Raw genomic sequence first — 17,897 nt, forward strand, 5'->3', positions numbered from 1 at the left:
AATGCATCTTGGGTATTCTAAGTTTCTGGGCTAATATCTGCTTATCAGTGAGTGCATATCTAGTGACTTCTTTTGTGATTGGGTTACCTCACTAAGGTTGATATCTTCCAGATACATCCATTTGCCCAATAATTTCGTAAATTTTTTTTTTAAATAGCTGAGTAGTACTCCATTGTGTAAATGTACCACATTTTCTGTATCCATTCCGCTGTTGAGGGACATCTGGGTTCTTTTAAGCTTCTGGCTATTATAAATAGGGCTGCTATGAATATAGTGCAGCATGTGTCCTTAATACCAGCTAGAAAATCTTTTGGGTATCTTGTTGGATTTTCCGGCAGTACTATGTCCAATTTTCTGAGGAACGGCCACACTGATTTCCAGAGTGGTTTTACAAGCTTGCAATCACACCAGCAATGGAGTGTCTTCCTCTTTCTTCACATCCTTGCCAGCATCTTCTCTCACCTTATTTTTTGATCCTAGCCATTCTAACTGGTGTGAGGTGGAATATCAGTGTACTTTTGATTTGCATTTCCCTGATGATTAAGGATGTTGCAAATTTTTTCAGGTGCTTTGTAGCCCTTTGGCATTCCTCAGTTGAGAATTCTTTGTTTAGTTCTGTACCCATTTTTTTAAATGGGGTTATGTGAGTTTCTGGAGTCCAGCNTCTTGAGATCTTTGTATATATTGGATATTAATCCCCTTTCAGATTTAGGATTGGTAAAAATACTTTCCCAGGGAGAAACAATTTTAAGACTCACTTTTATTTGTATGTAAATTTTGTGTGTTTCTTTGTGTATGCAAGGAACAAGTACTCATAGGTTTCTGAAGAGGTAGTAAGAAACCCCGAATATGGAGTTAGGGAACAGAACTGCTAGACTCAAATGCTGGGAAATCAACTCTGGTCATCTGCAAAAGCAGCAAGGGTCCTCCATATTAGTTTTCTTTGAAAACAGTATCTCAGTTTGGAGCCCTGGCTGGGCTGCAAGTGGCTATGTAGACCAGGCTGGCCTAGCACTCAGACATCCTTCAAATTGGTTGGAATAAAAGGAATTTGTCAACCATTTGCGTTACTTGTAAATTGTACTCATTGATAAGTCACTAAATGGGTACTGGTGCTACTTCCTCAAAGTTGTCCACACTGATGTATCAAACATCACTGAATTCTTCATTATTGNCTTCATTCATATCTACAGGAGAAACTTGCACACTNAATGGATNCCAANTTAATGAATGTTATTTTTAAGTAAGATGTTCATTGACTAAGTCCTTTCAGTACAAGTTGTCAAAAACTCCGTCATTAATATGGCCACATATTTTCCACAGGAAACTTTGGAAGCATTAATCAGGCCTTAATTTGATGGTGAAGAATTCGAGAACTTAAAAACCCTAATGCTTTCTTGGGACCTAAGGTATTATCTTTATTGTAGTCAGCTGGAGAAGGGATCAATTGGTGATGAATGAAATTTTTTTATGTTGTGGGAGGAAGAATACATTTCTAAACATAATATAAAGGAGTTCAGGCTGGGAAGGAAGAAGAGCTCCACCAGCTCTGTGTGGTAGCAGATGCAGGGTCAACATTTTGGAGAAATAGTTGATCCTTATTCAGGTCCTTTATTCAGCTACCTGGAAGGAGATCCACTACCTGTAAATGAGGATAGTATAGAATGGCTGCTGTAGAGTTCTGTGAAATGTGCAAGAACCTCTGTTCATGTCACTTCCAGTGATGTGAATGAGTTCATTCCTGTATGGACACAATTCAGTCCTGGTTGGAGGCTCTGGGGCCAGGGCTGTGAATGCTGCTCTGAGATGTCAGGTTGCAGTACTCGGCAGCCTATGATTTACCTTGAGGTGAGGTTTTCCTTTTGGGAGTCTTGGAACAAGCTTGAGAGATTCCCTAGTGAGCACCTGTTTTGTTTTCTGATCTCTTATTAATGGTTTTCCCACTGCTGCTGGCATATGTGACTCAGTGGATTATCCAAAGTAGTGGTTTTCAACCTTCCTAATGCTGGAACCATTTAACACATTTTCTCATGCTCTGGTGACCCCCGACCATCAAATTATTATTATTTTTTTATGACTTCATGATTGTAATTTTGTATTTTAATCACAATGTAAGTATTTGTGGATACAGATGTTTGACCCACATATTTAGAACCAGTGATCAAAAATGCTATGGCTAAGTCATTGTTGAGACCTAGCTCATAGTTAATTATGTAAACCTATGGTATCCTCATTTCTCCTTGATTCTTTTATATTGGCATGGAATTCATGAACATGAGGATATTACACTGTGTCTTTACAGCAATAGAAATCCTAAGACAATGTAAAATATTATTTATTACTAAAATATTCTCTTACAGAATTCTTCTAATGTAGCAGTTCATAGTAGTTCATGCCTATAACACTTGTCATTGGGAAGCAGAGGAGTTTAAGACCTTCCTGAACTAGAGGGGATTCATTTCTCAAAGAGCAATAAACTATGACAAGCATTCACACAGCAATTACTTCCTGTTTACAAATCTTATCTGAAACATTACTGCAACCTTCTCTCCACATAGATAAGCAGACACTCTTCAGATTGTCCTAGGTGAGGCAGCTGTTCTGGCACATGCGGGCAAACCCTGCACTTGGGAGGTGCAGGCAGGAAGATGAGGAGTTCAAGATCATGGAGATCCATGGTGGAGAGGAAGACACAGTCTCACTCTGATACACTGTCAAGAAAATGTAGTGGGGAAAGTTAGTCACCAGCTGTCAGAGGAGGTGAGCGATGTCCAGACATCTCTACTTATTTGCAAAGAAATAGAGGAAATGATATCTAGCAGAGGAAGGAAGAGTTCTCCTCTCCTGTACTGAAGCCCAACCCATGGTAGGATCTTGCAGATGAACTTGGTGGTAGGCAGCAGCCACAGACCTCTCCTTTCTTCTTCAGTGTCCTGAGAAAAGGAATGTGAATCTTTCTCATGTGCAGCAGTGGGCACAGGTCTAACTGTCTGTAGAAGCATGAAGTAAAATCAGTAGTGGCTGGGACACTCAGGATCACATGGAAAATCTGCCAAGAATAAGCCAGGGTGACTTGGATTAAGAACTATCAGAAGACGTGTTGTTGGCAAGAATCATGTATACTGTTTGCAAAGCAGAAAAGGAAATTTTATAAAGCCAAAGGGAAAAGTCCAGAGTTCTTAAAGGGGGGATTGTGCTCCTAGAGAACACCCTAATCCAGGAAATGTGCCCAGAGTTATAGTAAAGACAGAAAGGCCCTCAAAAATCCCAGAGTGCTCTGGGAAACAGATATTTTAAGTCAGGAGAGAGGGAGCAAGTGAAACAAAAGTTGCAAGCAGCCACAGCAGGAGAGTTAATGGAAAACCTTCTCCACTCAGTACCCAACAGGTGTTGTTTTCTCAAAAGCCTCTAGAGACCCTGTGCTTCGCCCCAGACCCTCCAGTATCCACACTGTCAGGACAGTCAGATCATTGGAATACATGCTGAAACCTGGCAGGATCGCATATACAGGAAGGAAGAAACTTTGAATCAGACTGTTCAAAATCCAGTGTGGTAGAATTTCTGCCAGACCCAGAGTCTACACAGACCACTGACATTGGTTCCAAGTGTGTGCTTACAAGATGATAGGAAGATCCTTATAGAGGTCAGGTCATGTTTCAAAGTGAGACTGCCAAAGGCATGTCTAGAGTGTGAGCAGAATCTGAGACATGACTCATGGAGTGCTGCCCCGTGGTGGGACCTTTCCTTTTTGTGGTGTGAACACTGTGAGGGATTGCTCAGGAATGCAGTAGACATCTGGGACCAGAGGGAGGATTCCCAAGGGCATCAAGGCTGTAACAAGCATTCATGTGAGACTGCATTCTCTCTTTATACCCCACAGGGCTGTCTGTCTCCCCAGCACATCTCACCCTGCCCAATTTATCATACATGTAGTCTAACACAGCTGTTGTCTTGTCACAGCAGGCAATGCATTCAGATCAGGGGAGGCTGGTTCTACCAGGGTATCACACTTTCTTTTCTTTTCTTTTCTTTTTTCCATTGATCTAAGTTTTATTGCATTATGATGAGAAAAGATAAATAGTTTCAATTTATCTGAATTTGTTAACATTTAGAAACATGTTTTGAGTAAATAGACTTACATCATATTCTTTGTTCACTTTTAACCCCAACTCTTCCCAGAGAGCCCCCCTTCAAAACCTGCATTAAATTTTTCATACATTCTTTAAAATTTATAAAATATTGTAAAAATTAAAAGGAGTATTATAAAAATATTTTATATAAAAACAATCAATAGAACAGTCTTATGTAGATGTTTGTCTACAGCGATATCAAAAATACATGTTTCCTCAATATAAATTTCAGATAACTCCAAATATATTTATGGCATGATATTTAAAGTAATATATCACAGTATTTTTAGTTTTTAAATAGTTTTATGAGTTAATTTGTTTGTTTTTTAGTAGAGCTTAAAATCTTGGCTTGCTCTGGTACAAACATAAAATAAGAACAGTTTTGGACATTGGAATTCATTGTAATAAGGCTCTACTTGAATGTCCCTCACATTACCAAAGGATTTTTACCTTCATATTAAATAAGCTAAGAGTTGACAGTTAGGCTGGGCCAAGGAATGAACTGTAGGCACTATTTTTGGATTCAGATTTCCTGCTATGGTCAAAGCTATTTGACTTGAGTAATTGGCTTCATTCTCAGCCCACAGGGAATAAGTTTCATTCATTTAAGAAATGGTGTGTGTCCTCCAGATACATCCATTTGCCCAAGAATTTCATAAATTCATTGTTTTTAATAGCTGAGTAGTACTCCATTGTGTAAATGTACCACAGTTTCGGTATNTGCAGATGAACTTGGTGGTAGGCAGCAGCCACAGACCTCTCCTTTCTTCTTCAGTGTCCTGAGAAAAGGAATGTGAATCTTTCTCATGTGCAGCAGTGGGCACAGGTCTAACTGTCTGTAGAAGCATGAAGTAAAATCAGTAGTGGCTGGGACACTCAGGATCACATGGAAAATCTGCCAAGAATAAGCCAGGGTGACTTGGATTAAGAACTATCAGAAGACGTGTTGTTGGCAAGAATCATGTATACTGTTTGCAAAGCAGAAAAGGAAATTTTATAAAGCCAAAGGGAAAAGTCCAGAGTTCTTAAAGGGGGGATTGTGCTCCTAGAGAACACCCTAATCCAGGAAATGTGCCCAGAGTTATAGTAAAGACAGAAAGGCCCTCAAAAATCCCAGAGTGCTCTGGGAAACAGATATTTTAAGTCAGGAGAGAGGGAGCAAGTGAAACAAAAGTTGCAAGCAGCCACAGCAGGAGAGTTAATGGAAAACCTTCTCCACTCAGTACCCAACAGGTGTTGTTTTCTCAAAAGCCTCTAGAGACCCTGTGCTTCGCCCCAGACCCTCCAGTATCCACACTGTCAGGACAGTCAGATCATTGGAATACATGCTGAAACCTGGCAGGATCGCATATACAGGAAGGAAGAAACTTTGAATCAGACTGTTCAAAATCCAGTGTGGTAGAATTTCTGCCAGACCCAGAGTCTACACAGACCACTGACATTGGTTCCAAGTGTGTGCTTACAAGATGATAGGAAGATCCTTATAGAGGTCAGGTCATGTTTCAAAGTGAGACTGCCAAAGGCATGTCTAGAGTGTGAGCAGAATCTGAGACATGACTCATGGAGTGCTGCCCCGTGGTGGGACCTTTCCTTTTTGTGGTGTGAACACTGTGAGGGATTGCTCAGGAATGCAGTAGACATCTGGGACCAGAGGGAGGATTCCCAAGGGCATCAAGGCTGTAACAAGCATTCATGTGAGACTGCATTCTCTCTTTATACCCCACAGGGCTGTCTGTCTCCCCAGCACATCTCACCCTGCCCAATTTATCATACATGTAGTCTAACACAGCTGTTGTCTTGTCACAGCAGGCAATGCATTCAGATCAGGGGAGGCTGGTTCTACCAGGGTATCACACTTTCTTTTCTTTTCTTTTCTTTTTTCCATTGATCTAAGTTTTATTGCATTATGATGAGAAAAGATAAATAGTTTCAATTTATCTGAATTTGTTAACATTTAGAAACATGTTTTGAGTAAATAGACTTACATCATATTCTTTGTTCACTTTTAACCCCAACTCTTCCCAGAGAGCCCCCCTTCAAAACCTGCATTAAATTTTTCATACATTCTTTAAAATTTATAAAATATTGTAAAAATTAAAAGGAGTATTATAAAAATATTTTATATAAAAACAATCAATAGAACAGTCTTATGTAGATGTTTGTCTACAGCGATATCAAAAATACATGTTTCCTCAATATAAATTTCAGATAACTCCAAATATATTTATGGCATGATATTTAAAGTAATATATCACAGTATTTTTAGTTTTTAAATAGTTTTATGAGTTAATTTGTTTGTTTTTTAGTAGAGCTTAAAATCTTGGCTTGCTCTGGTACAAACATAAAATAAGAACAGTTTTGGACATTGGAATTCATTGTAATAAGGCTCTACTTGAATGTCCCTCACATTACCAAAGGATTTTTACCTTCATATTAAATAAGCTAAGAGTTGACAGTTAGGCTGGGCCAAGGAATGAACTGTAGGCACTATTTTTGGATTCAGATTTCCTGCTATGGTCAAAGCTATTTGACTTGAGTAATTGGCTTCATTCTCAGCCCACAGGGAATAAGTTTCATTCATTTAAGAAATGGTGTGTGTCCTCCAGATACATCCATTTGCCCAAGAATTTCATAAATTCATTGTTTTTAATAGCTGAGTAGTACTCCATTGTGTAAATGTACCACAGTTTCGGTATCCATTACTCTATTGAGGGACATCTGGGTTCTTTCCAGCTTCTGGCTATTATAAATAAGGCTGCTATGAACATTGTGGAGCATGTGTTGTAATTAGCAGTTGGAAGATCTTCTGGGTATATGCCCAGAAGATGTATTTCTGGATCCTCCAGTAGTAGTATGTCCAATTTTCTGAGGAACCACCAGACTGATTTCCAGAGTGGCTGTACAAGCTTGCAATCCCACCAGCAATGGAGGAGTGTTCCTCTTTCTACACAAGCTTGCCAGCATCTGCTGTCAGCTGTATTTTTAATCTTAGCCATTCTGACTGGTGTAAGATGGAATCTTAGGGTTGTTTGATTTGCATTTCCCTGATGACTAAGGATGTTGAACATTTTTTTCAGGTGTTTCTCAACCATTCGGTATTCTTCTGTTGAGAATACTTTGTTTAGCTCTGTACCCCATCAATCCCATCATCAGCCACCAAACCCAGATACTAATGCACATGTCAGCAAGATTCTGCTGAAGGGACCCTGATATAGCGGCCTCTTGTGCAGCTATGCCAGTGCCTGGCAAACACAGAAGTGATGCTCACAGTTAGCTAGCTATAGGATGGAACACAAGGCCCCCAATGGAGGAGACAGAGAAAGTACCCAAGGAACTGTAGGGGGCTGCAACTCTGGAGGTGCAACAACAATATGAACTAACCAGTACCCCCTGAGCTCATGTCTCTAGCTGCATATGTAGCAGAAGATGGCCTAATAGGCCATCATTGGGATGAGAGGCCCCTTGGTCTTGTAAACTTTATATGACCCAGCACAGGGGAATGCCAGGGCCAAGTAGTGGGAGTGGGTGGGTAGGGGAGCAGGGGCGGGGGGTGGGTATAGGGAACTATTGGTATAGCATTTGAAATGTAAATAAAGAAAAAAAAGAAATGCTGTGTGTATTTATATGCTCTCTTCATGAAATCATTCATCAACTGTTTCAATGAACAATGGTTCTGCTTGGAGTGCGGCTCAGATGTTAAGTTAGGGTTAGATTGAGGTTCATTGGCTGTGATGAAATTGAAAAACCTTCATCTCAGAATAAGAGTAACTTATAAAGTCCTCTTCTTCAAAATTGATACAATAATTATAAATATCAAGCAAAGCTTTCAATCTCACTCTTTGCTGTACTCTTGCAAGACACCTCCCAAATTAATTGTCTACATATTTTTTGGCCCTATAAATAATTTTGAGATATGGAAGCTGTTCTGAAAGCCATAGAACAGTGTAAAAACATCAAATAAACAATCCTACTAAGAGAGGCTGAGAGAGGAGAAGCATGATTTCAAGACCACTGTGTGGCACACAGCAAGACACTGTCATGTACACATAAACAGAAAGTGTATATGCATAGTGCAATATTGGACCTATTTCTCCCATTACCAAATCAGAGAGACCACAGGAGAACAGCAGAAAATTTCTAATTCCTCATATTTTTGAATTTAAATCAATTAGGAAATGTTGTCAATATTAATTTTCATATTAAAATATATTAAGGAAAAGTGATTGTTATTTCCTGTTAATTTTCTTGTTAGAAGAGGGACATGTGTGAGTAGGTTTGTTGAAAGATAACTGTCTTGCTTCTTCTAGGGTGTANTTTCACTCCTTGTGTTGGTGTTTTATATCTATTATCCTTTGTTGGGCTGGATTTTTGGAAAGATATTGTGTAAATTTGATTTTGTCATGGAATATCTTGTTTTCTCTGTTTATGGTGATTGAGAGTTTTGTTGGGTATAGTAGCCTGGCCTGACATTTGTGTTCCCTTAGGGTCTGTATGACATGTCCCAGGATCTTCTAGCTTTCATAGTCTGTGGTGAGAAGTCTGGTGTAATTCTGATAGGTCTGCTTTTATATGTTACTTGCCCTTTTTCCCTTACTGCTTTTAAAATTCTTTCTTTGTTTAGTTCATTTGTTGTTCTGATTTTGATGTGACAGGAGGAATTTCTTTTCGGATCAAGTCTATTTGGACTTCTGTAGGCTTCTTGTATGTTCATGGGCATCTCTTTAGGTTAGGGAAGTTTTCTTCTGTAATTTGGTTGAAGATATTCACTGGTGCTGTAACTTGGGAGTCTAATGCTCTTCTATACCTATTATCCTTAGGTTTGGTCTTCTCATTGTGCCCTGGACTTCCTGGACATTTTAGAATAGGAGCTTTTTGCTTTTTGCATTTTCCTTGACTGTTGTGTCAATATTTTCTATGGTATCATCTTCATCTGAGATTCTCTCTACTATTGGACGTTGTACATCGTGGTGCGGAGCCTAGTGCGCACCACGATGTACAACGTCCACAAGATAGGAGCTTTTTACTTTTTGCATTTTCCTTGACTGTTGTGTCAATATTTTCTATGGTATCATCTTCATCTGAGATTCTCTCTACTATTTCTTGCATTCTCTTGGTGATGATTGCATCTATGACTCCTGATCTCTTTACTAGGTTTTCTACTTCCAGGGTTATGTCCCTTGTGATTTCTTTATTGTTTCTATTTCCATTTTTAGATCCTAGATTGTTTTGTTCCATTCATTCGCCTGTTTGATTGTGTTTTCCTGTAACTCTTTAAGGGATTTTTGTCTTTCATCTTTAAGGGCTTTCAGCTGTCTACCTGTGTTCTCCTGTATTTCTTTAAGGGAGTTACTGATGTCCTTCTTAATGTCCTCTATCATCATCATGAGAAGTGATTTTAGATCAGAATTTTGCTTTCCTGGTGTTTTGGGGTATCCAGGACTTGCTCCGGTGGGAGAATTGGTTTCTGATTATGCCAAGTAACCTTGATTTCTGTTACTTATGTTCTTAACCTTGCCTCCTGCCATCATTTTTTTATATTGCTATGTTCTCTCGCTATGTTTGACAGGAGCCTGTCCTTTCTGTGATCCTGGTTATGTCAGAACTCCTCCAATTAAACTGTCTTTGTGATTTTGTGATTCTGCGATCCTCTGCTCCTGAGATCCTGTTTGTGCCTGAGCTCCTGGGAGTAAAGCTGTTTTTGGGACCTTGAGATCCTGGTGTGACCAAGCTCCTGTGATCCTCTGATCCTCTGCAGGTTGGAGCATGTGGGAATGGAACTACCTCTATGTTTTGTGGGTCTGGCTGCAGAGTTTGCACCCAAGTTCTACATAGTGCCCCAGCCTAGAAAGACTGGAAGGAACCCACACTTATTTCCTGTATCAGGTTTTATTCATGTTTAGTACATGAATCAACTAAGAAAGTAACATAAAAACAAAAAGACTAGGCCTTTAGGCCCTTGATTTTAAAATGTGAAGTTTATGATTCAGTGCTGCTAGGCATGCTTATCATAAAAGAGATAGTGACATTACTCCACCCATTTGCTTCCTGGGTTCAGGGAGTGTTTGTATTAAAAAAAAGGTCACCCTGTGACAGTTCTTAGAACCTTCTATGCAAATGTGCTATTGTTAGAGGCTCATAGAAATTGTCTTGAGAAATAAGCATACAATTATCAGGTATTTTTCCTTGTGATTTCCACTTACTCTTGATTCTTAACTGGTATTTTTGGTATTTTCCAATAATGCCCTCCCCAACCTGTTGAGTATGTTTATTTTCCTTTAAATATCCCCTTCCCCAGCTACTTGGGACTCCAGGGTCCTCTATCCCTGTTTGGTGTACAACTGTGTGTCCCAGAGTGCACCAGGATTAATATTCCTCTTGAGGTTTGCATCAAGACAGTTTCTCATGAGTCATTTGGGGTGTTGCCTCTCCTGAGTCAGAATGTGGGGGAGGCCTCACTTTGTTGCTCTTTCTCATGTATGTTGTAGTTCATTGAAAAGAAAAGTTTGGTCAGTGATGAAGATTTCTAAGCCAGGCAACTGAGGGAGGGCTCAGTGCTGTGGGATGTTCTGGATACATTCCCCCAGTCCAGAGACTCATCTATTCCTGAGATGCAGGAACACATTTCTGGCAAAAAAAAATGATGGAACCTAAGCAATAGCTGGCCTCAAGTCCATTGTATTTTGCAGGGAGGGAACAACTGAGGTACAGGAAATTTTCCTCATCCTGTAGGACTATTGGTTTCCCATTTCACACACTGCCATGCAACAGCTACAGGGCTAGGGGAGCCACTCCATGCCACATATTCAAACTGTAGCACCAAGATAAGGTTAGATCTAATAGAAGATGCCCCTGTGAACACTGAAGTGGGAAAAGAATGTTGCAACTACATGGGACCCAAGAACTGTATAAAAGTAAGAAGGCCTGGACCTCAATCTCTGAGATATTAAATGGTGGTCATAACATGGCTGGTTGATAACTTTAAAATATTTCCAATGAACGTATAGAGTTTTGAGCTGCATGTGCTACATCCACTCTAGTAGTGACTTGTGTGACAGCCTGAAAATCCTGGTCATAGTCCTGAGGTGAAAAGTTCACATAAACTTCGTCTCCTGGAAACGTGGCATCCTATAGTAATGAATGCTCCAAATCTGTCCTTGCTTTAGTTGGTAGATGGATCTGTGTTCTTTCCCTTAATGTTGCTTCATTATAAGTGTCTCTGTTTGGCATATTGTTAAGTTAGATTCCTCACCAGTCCTAGGCAGTCCTTGAGCCAACCATGGGCTTTGGATTCAGTTAATAATGCTGCCTATTCAGTGGCATTCAGATTTACCTCTAGTATTGTAAGAGAGATAGTGAAAGAAATCAGGCATTACCATCTACTACATAGAGTTGGTAATCTCAAGGTAAGCTACTCCCATATGCTGGATTTTACCATTATCTAGGAAGAAGGAAGGTTGTGGTCTAAGGAGGAACCAGAGTAGTTACTTAGAACTATAGATTGCTGAGTTACACCCATACAAAGAGATTTACAATGGCCAAGGGTGGAGGTGGACTATACAATAGACTAGAATAGGAACTATGGCAAGGGCATAAAGACCTTGCACCAACTTCTAAGATTAAGTGGACCTTAGGTGAGGCTGCTTTTGATCCCAGTTTTTTGTTTTGTTTTAAAGATTTATTTATTTATTATATGTAAGTACACTGTAGTTGTCTTCAGACACTCCAGAAGAAGGAGTCAGATCACATTATGAATGGTTGTGAGACATCATGTGGTTGCTGCAATTTGAACTCAGGACCTTCAGAAGAGCAGTCAGCAATATTAACCACTTAGCCATCACTCCAGGCCCATTGATCCCAGCTGTTAACATTGAATTTTATCCTAGTTGGTTCCTGCCTGTCCTTTGTAGGCATTCCTTTGTTTTGTGTCAGATACTTTGATGTACCTTGCCTGCTGATATATCCGATTATTTCTTTTCTATATTATAAACTGATGCCCATTTTTTGAGATAAAACTGATGCCCATTTTTTGAGATAAAAATTACATTCAGATCCACACTCCCTTGTGTTGTATCTTTTTGTCACCCCCTCTTCATTGCCAACTCCATAGCCCACCTGTCCAGAACCCTGAGTTCTCCTGAGGATTTAGGGGGGCCAGAGTGAGGCTGGTTCATTGCATGTTTGTGTCATGAAGGTCATGGAATGTCAATGTCATACCATAGAGGGACACAGGAGAAATTTTGAGTGGATATCATCAGAGATCTGTGTGTAGTACATTATCTTTCTTACATCCTGCCACTTGTATTCTTGGCCTCCTATAAACATGGTATGCATAGCTACTGACAGAGCAGCCAACTCTATTCTGAACTTTTTGATCTTGTTAGGATCCACATGGTCTCTGATCACCAGAAAGCTATGGATTAGGGAAGGAGGCCTTGGCTCACCAGTTAAAGACCATGACATATGAGTAGGCAAGAAAACCCCAGATCAGCAAGAGAATGATAATACCAAGGAGATTTGTAGGACTTTGTTTTTTTCCCTCCTTGATTCTGTCAGCCAATCAGTTTCTGGGCTAGGAATCAGATGGATGTTGTCAACAGGACAGGTATAGGGATCAAGGTAAGAAACTTGTCCCAAGGTACAGTGCTTCAGGAACCAGAGCTGAATCTGCAGTCAGTAAGCAAGGCTCTGGAAATTTGTCCCCTACAGTAAATCATGACCTTTCAGTTCTCTGTATCTCCCACTGGGTACTTTAAGCAAAGTCAATCAGCTTCTTCCAGAATCTCAGAAATGTATTGTGAATGAAAATCATTCTGGACTAAATGNGTACTATCATTTAGGAGGAAGACTTGGTTACCTCCAGTTCACCTGCCATGCTCTTGCTGCTGGAAGCCATGCTGGCCTAAATTCTGACTCTGGAAAGTGAATATTGGAAGTGAGAGAAAGAATCTCATTCTGAAGACACAAGGATGCTGTGCAGTATCACCACTGACAAGGACTGGGGTTCTGTGGTCCCTTTTCAATCCATACGTATCAGAGTCTAAGACAGATGGGCATGGATTTAGATGGGAATTGACACACAGTCCCAACATGAGACAGAGTGTAGAATCTGAGTGCATTTTTTCTATAGTGAGTATCAAACTTTTTATATAGAAGGACAAACAAGAAAAGCCAGGAGGGGACACATCCCCAGAGTTACAGTGACACAAAACAAAGGATTGCATACATCAAAAGATGGTGGGAACCAGGCCTGGGTTTACCACCAGGTGTAAATCTAGTCTATAGTTAAACCTGCCAATAAGCTAGGCCAATGTGCATTACCTGTCCTTAGAAAACACTATGGAGACTAGCCCTGAGCTATTCTGGCTTTATTCCTTGTAATGTTGTACTGGTTAGTTTTGTTTCAACTTGACACAGGTGGAGTTACCACAGAGAAAGGAGCTTGCTTCTTGGTCATGATGTTGGGCAGGAATAGAAACCCTGCCTAAGACAAATGCATAATTAGTTTCACTTGTCTCTACTAGAAGTAAATTTGAATGTTAATGAATAGATAACCTTCTCACTGAATCCTACTGAATTCCAAGCTCGTAGGCTTCAAGAATTTTCTAGGATGCTTGAACATTTGTGGAGGCTCACCTATGATAAAATTCAATCTTCAAAGGCACTTATAATACTGTAAGAGATTATACACCATACTAACGTGGGTTTTTTTTTGAGTATATGGGTTATGAGAATGCCAAGGTTCCAGTTTCAAGGTTCCTTGAAACTCTTTGCCTCATGAGTGCTTCCAGGCCTCTCCATCTGTCAAGCCAACTTCATTGGAGTGGTGTGGCACACCACAGACAAGGGAAGCCTGGCCTTGGCTCTGTCACTTCCAGAAATTCCAGGATTCCCCTTTAGACTCTCGGTGCCTTGATTTCTTCATCATCCTGGTCAAGAGCTGTACTTCCTGTTCACCTCCCAGCCTAGTGAACTTTCTCAGGTGCAGGAGGAGGGCAGGGTCCCATTGCATGTTGGTTTCAAGTTCCTATGAACTATGGTATTTCTATGCCCTTTCTTCTGATGCTGGCATCCTGGAGTTCTGGGTCCAAATCATTGTTGGGTTATATGTAAGACATGCAGATTGTGGGAAACAGTAGAGATCTTGGGGCCGGGCAGTGGTGGCATATGCCTTTAATACCAGCACTTGGGAGGCAGAGGCAGGCAGATATCTGAGTTTGAGGCCAGACTTGTCTACAGAGTGAGTTCTAGGACAGCCAGGACTGAACAGAGAAACCCTGTCTCAAAAAACACAAACAAAAACAAACAAAAAAACAAAAATATAGATCTTGGACTTGTCCTGCTACTACAGGGTGAGCAGAGATGATTTGTGTCACTAGATAGATAACAATAGACTAGTTAAACAGGTATATCTGAAAAATGGCTTTGGCCCCTGATCTGGCTGAGACTTTAAGGGAGAATATTTTCCATAATCTCTCCTGTTGTGGTTATTTTCAATGTTTCTATCTTTTTCTCCCTTCCTTTTTTCCTACATTAGTACATATTATTTATTATTATTATGTGTATGACTTTTTCTCCCCTTATGTATGACTAAGCTCCATGATGGTATTTGGTGGCTGTGGTGATCATCAAATGGGTTCAGATGCACTGTGTTTGGATTTAGATGGTTGTATGTTGATGTGCAGGTCCTAGAAATTGTAGGATAGTCTCCTAGAAGAGCAGTCAATGCTCTTTATCACTGGAACATCTTCCAGCCCCCAGATCACCCAGAGAATTTTTAATGAAAACCTACAGCAGTATTCTGAAATTCTTTGTCTTAAACAGGCTTCTGGCCAATACTTCTCATAGGATGGGTACGTTGCAGGTACACTAATTTCCATTTATGAAATGAACATTTCCTTTTGTTGTGGTTCATGTACTTTCCCACTCATCTTTATTAATACATTTAGAGATTTCTGTAGATCCTTTCTAATTCAGACACCTATTACTGAAGTTGCAGAGACTTTTCTGTTGCACATTTTACTGGCCTGTCCTTGTGTGTCATGTCCTCCATCCTTAGGAAGTAGTCATACTTGCCTCCTCTGTGTTTCTTTTCTGCATCTACATGGTATGAGGCTCATCTTCAGGACTTAATATGAGTCTGTGGCCTTTCTTCTTAGGTTGTCTCTCGTTCCTTACAGAAACAGGGGTGTTTCTTTGCTGGTCTCCAAATCCTTGGAACCTTGAGCACACACAACTTATGTTGGGTACTATCACCAGAAGTTTTAGTGTCAAAGCCTGGTTTCTGACAATTGTAATGTGCAAAGATCTGTGGGAAAAAAACAATGAAAGAGACACCTATAGTAAAATGCAGGAAAAGAAATTTATTAAATGTCGTCATATTTGAAAGAGAAGCAAGCCCGTTCTGAGACTCTCAAGTTTCTTATGCTCATCTTTAGGGTTTTATATGAGTTTCAGTGTTAAATATAGAAGTTAGTAGTATGCCCCTGCCTCCTTTTATAGTTCTTCATTTCTTAAAATCTAACTTCATTCATAAAGTTGAGATTTCTGGCTATCACTCACCTATTCTGATGGAAGTTACCTAATTTGCCCCAGGGTATTCTATGTAGGTACTTTCAGACTGTGCATGTGTGTCCTCCCATATCATTGGTTACTGATGCTTGAACTCCTGATTTTCCTACCAATACCTTTCATGTCTTGTTATTACAGTGTGCGTACTTGAAAAAAAATCCTTTGAATTTGCAAAGTATTTCCACTTTTCCATATCTATAAGAAATGGCAGGTATTTAGCAAGTAACGTAGACAGTTATTATTGCTCACTTTCAGTGTGCAATTTTGTTCTGGTTATTGTGTGTTGTGGTTCTTGTTGTATTGACATAGGATCTCATGTAGCTTCTCATGGTCTTGTTCTCCTGGTATCTCTGTCTCTTATTTCAAAATGCTGGATTAGAGGCATGAAATAACTATGTGCTTTCCCAAAGTAAATCTTTTGTAAATGCATTTTTAAGCAACATTTTTGGTTAAAAAAAAAAAAAAGGTATTGAAGAGTTTTTTGAGGACCAGTAACTTCCATTTTATAGAATCCATTCCCACCTAAAAGAATCAATGGCAAAACATTGGAATTGTTTACACTGGGAATGAAAGTAATGGAGGAATATCTTAACCTGTAAACATTTGGGTATGCCACCATCTCTGGACTCCTGTCCACCAGGTCTGAATAGTGTAGCAGGAAACTGCACACAAAGAAAAGCATTTAAATGAGGACTTCCCTAAAATAGAGAACCCCACTGCTATTGTCATTCAAAGCTTCTGCTTCTCCTCTTCCTGCACTCCTTTGGATTGTGATTAATGAGTATATTCTCAGGCCCCTCTAATGTGCAATGTGAATCAATCCATAGTCCACCAATCTCAGCCCTCAAAGGGAAATTTGTAATTCTGGACACTTGAATTCTTCATCATAAATTTAACAAGTTCTTATGCTTAAAGATTTTTATGGGAAATTTGTGGTGATATTGACAGTTAGAGGATAATTTTGCCTGCTGTGTATTCAAATTCTGGTTTCTGTATCTAGATACTTGGTTGAAGGGAAGACTTTGGTATTGTCACTAGTGTGAAGTATCCCCTGACTGAGTATTTTAAAAAATATTTTCCACCATGTTCTTTATGGACAATAATCTTAGAACTGAACACCCAATAGCCAGGCCGGAGAGGAAATAAACTGCCATTTCAGGCCTAAAGTGAGTATATAGCGGGGTCAAATCAGGACATACATAATGATGCAGGAAGAGCTTGGCTAAGATGGCAGGTAACAGGTAACATGGTTGAGAAAGGGGCCTAATCTAGCATTCCATGTTTAGAATAGCTCAGAATTTGCCCAGCTATTGTACCTAAAGTTGTTAATTAATATAAAAGACTTTATGTCATTAATCAGAGCCAGAACAGGCATATAATACTAAGTTTTTTACAATTTACAACTGACTTTCTTGATAATTTTTATTTAAATGTGTATATAGTAAAACATTTAAGGTCTTGGTTAAACCTTGACCTCCTTTAAAAATAACAGTTATGGACACAGTCCATATGCCATCTCCTATGGATGTAGATGCAGTAGACATTCAATGATCTAATGATGTCACAAGTCCACAGGGAAAACAACCTTGAAGAAGTGCTCCATGTGCAAATTTAGTAATGTGTCAAAGGCAAACTCTATAAGAGACCCAGTGGAGTGGGTCATGCTTGGGAATTTTGTCATTATGCATGTATCTCTACCCCAATCTCTCCAGAAAAGAGGTTGGTGTCCCAGTAGACTGGAGTCATAGAGAGTTTTGAGCCACCATGTGGATCATAGGAATCCAACACAGTTTTCTTGGAAGACCAGCCAGTGCTCTTACCTGCTCAGCTTTCTCTCTACCCCATACCTTTTGCCATTAAGCTCAACATTGAGAAGGCAGATACAAAGGGATCTTGGTGTTCCAGACCAACTTGTTTTTCATAACAAATCCCAGGCCAGGACAATTTATCCCATCCTCCCCCCAGTATCCTGATGATATAAATAAAACATAATTAGTTATAAAATATTTTAAATTTTTTAAAATGAAATTTCATTTTAATTGTTGAATATGAAGAAATATAATCTCCTGTGGCTGCTGAGATGGCTCAGCAATGAAAAACACTTTCTGTTCTTGCAAAGGACCAGAAGTGGATTTCCAGCATAGACTTGCCAACCACAACCTTCTCTAATTACACTTCCAGTATTTATGGTGACTCATT

The sequence above is a fragment of the Mus pahari genome, unplaced genomic scaffold (genome assembly GCF_900095145.1).
Source record: "Mus pahari unplaced genomic scaffold, PAHARI_EIJ_v1.1 scaffold_11775_1, whole genome shotgun sequence".
Lineage (NCBI taxonomy): Eukaryota > Metazoa > Chordata > Mammalia > Rodentia > Muridae > Mus > Mus pahari.